The sequence below is a fragment of the Halichoerus grypus genome, chromosome 9, assembly GCF_964656455.1.
Source record: "Halichoerus grypus chromosome 9, mHalGry1.hap1.1, whole genome shotgun sequence".
NCBI lineage: Eukaryota > Metazoa > Chordata > Mammalia > Carnivora > Phocidae > Halichoerus > Halichoerus grypus.
Window position 1 is genome coordinate 108959635 of NC_135720.1, and position 4979 is coordinate 108964613.

Sequence of the window (4979 nt, forward strand, 5' to 3'; positions counted from 1 at the left end):
GGTAGCTGGAATTACTGAATAAGTAAAATTATGACTTAAAGCTCTAGGGAGAGGCAATAACTCAGAAATATTTAAGACTGTGTAGATGTGTGTGCATGTATAAATGAATTGATGCATACATATAAATAAACATACATACTATATGTTGATTTTGCCAACCAATACTTACTTGTCAAAGAAAGGACTAGATATTTCAGTATCCTTGCTCTTTATTCTTTATTAAGCCTCATTGTAGTCATCTTGTCTGATTAAAATTAAACTTCCTTCAGTTCATATTTAAACAGTCTCAAAGATCCTCCTAGAGTTATAACCTTGATGTAAGAAAATAGAGCATCTTAAAGCTTGCAATGGTCGAATTGGAAGCAGGGTGTTCTAAGGTAAAGGCAAAATGTCTCCAAAGGCACTCAATTCAAGTCAATGCGCCTCACTCCTTATATAAAAGGAAATGTAAAATGTATTAGAATGCATGATAGGCTTAAATGTGAGGCTACTAGTGTAAAACTATAAAACTTGTAGAAAAAAAAAAAACAGTAGGGAAGTCTTCACGACCATGAATTAGACAGTTCTTGGCTATAACACCAAAAGCATGGGCCATCAAAGAAAAAAAAAATGATAAATTAGACTTCATTAACATTGTAAAAACTTTTGCTCTATAAAAGACACTGTTCAGAGAATGAAAAGATAAGCTACAGACTAGAGAAAATATTTGTATATCATATGTATGTAGTACATATGTATGTATGTATATATGCATGCATATATAAACTCAACAAAAAGCAAATAAACAACCCAATTAAAAAGTGGCCAAAAGGTTTGCACTTCACCAAAGAAGATATACAGGTGGCAAATGAGCCCATTAAGAGAGGCTCAACATCATTTGTCACTAGGAGAATGAAAATTATAACCACATGCGATACCAATACTTAATAGAATTCTAGAAAGTTTTTTTTTCTTTAAGTGTCAATACTAAAGGTTGATGAGGGCACAGAGCAGCTGAAATTCTCAAATAGTGCTGGTTGGAATGCAAAATTGTACACTTTGGGAAGTAGTTGTGGTCAGTTACTATAAATTTAATCTCATACTAACTATATGACCCAGCAATCCAGTAGGATTAACTAAGCATTGACCTGGATAAATGAAGACTTAGGTTTTACAATGAGTGAACGAATAAACAAACTGTAGCACATCTATCCATGGACTACCACTCAGCAATATAAAAGAATGAACTGCTACATGCAACAAAATGGATGGATCCCAAATGCATCTCAAGGAGTGAAAGATGCCAGAATCAAAGCTACCTAACATTTGATTCCATTCATGCCATTCTGGAAAAGGCAAAATCAAATGGATGGAAAACAGATCAGTGGTTGTCAAGGGCCTAAAGAGAGGAGAGTATTTGAGAACAAATGGGTAGCATGAGGGAATTTTTGCAGGATGATAGAATTGTTCGACATTCCAATTATGGTGATGGTTATATAACTCTACGCATGTGTCAAAACTCACAGAAATGTACACTTTTAAAAGTGAATTTTACTGTATATAAATTCAAAAATAAATTTTAAAAATCCAGTTCAACAAATATTTAATGTTTGAGTGCCAGGAACTCTGCTAAGGTAGTACAGGATACAAAAATGAGGGTCAGAGCTCCTGTCCTCGAGGGAACTTAAATATAAAATAACAAGCCTTTAGGCTAGGGTGGAGAATGACACATTGTCACTAAAAACTGTGCTGGAGAGCAGTCTATATGAAGAGCTTCAAGAGAAGTACACACAGGGGCAAGGTGCTTAAAGGCAAGAAAGTGGAGAGATCACTTTGTAGACATGATGACAAATGAAAACTTAGGGAATTTAAGATGGACTTTAAAATAGAAGCATCATGGGACACCTGGGTGGCTCAGTCAGTTATGCATCTGCCTTCAGTTCAGGTCCTGGGATGGAGTCCCACATCGGGCTCCTTGCTCAGCAGGGAGCCTATTTCTCCCTCTGCCTGCCACTCCCCCTGCTTGTGCTCTCTTTTTCTCTCTGACAAATAAATTAAAAAAATCTTAAAAAAAGAAAAATTAAAAATAAAATAGAAGCATCATTTAGTAGACAGGGATCAGAGATGGGAGAGAAGAGAGGTCAGATCAGAAGGAAACATAATAGCATGGGTGCAGGTAGATAAGCAGGCTGTGTGAGAGAACAGTGAGAGACTTAGTTTGGAGAAAAAGTGGCAAGTGTTGGAGCTAATTCATGGAGTGTCTTGAATAGTGTGGCAAGATGTTCTTAATTCAATAGACAGGGGAAAACCAACAAAACCTTTCTTTAGGGTGGGATTTTAGGACAAAATTTCTCAAGATAATTTGACCATGGGGCACTTAAAAAGTATAATGTGTAGAGGGAATACCATCTACTTGGGAGAGTTATTGCTAGCTTTTTGTTAAAATACATTTGATTTAGCAACTGATCCATATGAAAAAATGCATAGTACAGATGTTTAGCACATAAAAAGCATTGAATATTACCATAAATATATGTTGACATTGTAAAACACAGTGCAGACATAGACCAGAGATCATCAAGTAGGCAAGTAATACCAAAGGTATGGTTGGTTGGTAAAGGTGGCCTATAAGCATCTATTCAGAGATTGGATGTCATGTGTTCCTATATAAGACAAATCTCATGTGGTTTCCTGTGACTGTATAAGATATTACACTATTATTCAGAAGTAGATACTATTACCTGGAGGTAGGTAATTATGTAAGATTTAGAACTATTTGGTAATTTTCTAACATACATTTTTAAAATGAAATTCAGAAGAAAAACATTAGTGCATAGTGTAGAAGACATTGTTAGTGACCCATCGATATCTCTTTAGTTCACTTCATACGTCACTGCAACTCTGATGGACATACCTATGCATGCCAACAGCCTCCTACCTCAGGCACTTGGATCTTTCTCTACCCAAGGGCTTTCTTGGAATGTCAGGATGTTGGTACACCAGGTGGGCTGGAAGTGCTGGGGAAGTGCTGCACCCCCAGGAGCAGCCCCCAAAATAATGAGGAGGAAGAGCTGCTGCATAAATACTCCAGCTTCCTCGCGCCTCAGGGGAACAAGGTTGAGCTGTGTTATGTACAATCTTTCACAAGGTCCTGGGTGGGATTGTGCCCTAGTTTCCCACCATGACAATCCACCCATAAATGCACCCACCATTGGCTTTCCTCCTTTCCCAAATAAACTCCTTACACCCAAATCCTTACCTTAAAGTCTGTTTGAGGTGGATGGCAGGTCTAAGACAATGTTGATTCCTTTCCCCCGCCAAGGCATCTTTTCATCAAGTCAACAAATATATCAATTTTCATCAAATGCGTATTTATTAAGCACTTGCTATCTACATAGACTGAGAATCTGATGGTGAGTGAGTCGAGTGTTACGGGAAATAATGACAAAGTGGTGTTAAGTACACAATAGGGGTGTGTACGGGTACTAAGGGCACATGTAGCTAGAGCTCTGTATATGGTCTGAGAAGATCAGGAGAGGCTTCTCAGAGAAAGAGGTGTTTTACCTGGGGCCTGAACAATAAGCAAGGGCTGGAGAAAGAGGAGGGAGAAAAGTACAACAGGCTGTGTAATTTAGGAAACATTTCTTTAATGTTTGAAGGAATAAAAATCATGGAGAGGAGGAAAAGCAGTTGATTGAAGTACCAAAGATTGCCTGTGTCAAACTTCGGAACAAGCCTTTTATAATATGAAACAAAAGAAGGTGAGTAATCATTTAATTGGTTATTTGTAAATGGTGCATTCTTTTTAAATTAAAAAGGAGTTCATTCCTAGATTCATTAAATGGGTCCCAGACATCCTGGATGAAACTCACTAATTTAACAATGGGTTACTTTGCTTCTATACTTATTCTGTTTCTGTTATCTTCCACTGATACAAATATTAACCATGTTCCCTCTATTACCCTGGGAAATTTGTAACCATCTTTTTGTGCCTGAAGAAAGAGGGTTCTGAAATTGAAACAATGATACTGTATTTGTTTCCAACTCTTTCTCTTGTTCAGTGTCTGCTCAGTCTGTAAATTACCTTTGTTCTCTTGGGTGAGAGGAGAAAGCAATTTTCGCCATGGAAATATGAACCTCAGAGACAAATTTTAAATTGTAAGAGTTTGATTTTATTGATTTCTTGCAATGAGTTATGCGTCCACTCATTCATTCATCAGACATGTAGAAATCTCTGGTATGCGCCTAAAACCCTGTTAGTCACTGGGAATACAGAGAGATAAACAGGAAGCAGCCATAGCCCTAAAATAATCTATGGTGTGATGGGGGGGAGGGCAGATACATACAGGCAACACTGACAAGACAAGAAGTGCTATTCCAAAGGAACATATAAGATGTAGCTGCACAGAGGAGGGTCTCTAACTTTGACTAAGGGACATGGGGCTGATGGTCTTTTCAGAGCAGGGGACATTTGAGTCAGATGTTGAAAGGAGGGGTTGAATTTTCCTAATGGACAATGTGGAAAATGGCACTGGCCACAGAAGGAATAGCATGGAGACATGCCAAAGCATGACGTGTTTAGGAACCGCAGGCAATCAGGGACTGGAGTAGAGGCTCAGGGAAGCAGGGGTGGAGGACAAGAGAAGGGCTATGAAATCGATGTAAAGACAGTTTGGGACGAGCTTAGGAAGGCTCTTTGGACTGGATTCTATTTGTAAGGGAATGCTTTGGAGGTTTTCAAACAAGTAGTGACATGAACTGATTTGCCTTGTATAAAGTAACTTGGTAACAGGTGTACAGGATGGGATAAAGGAGAGGACCAGATTAGAGGCAAGAAAAGCAGTCAGGGAACTTTTGCTAGTTCGGGCAGACATGAAAAGCCACACTCAGGCAATAAGCAGTGGGCGTGGAGTTGATGGGGAAGAGACAAAAGATCTTTGGGATGCAGGATCCTCAGGACTTGCAAACAGAATATAGCTATCTAAGGGATAGGACTCAGC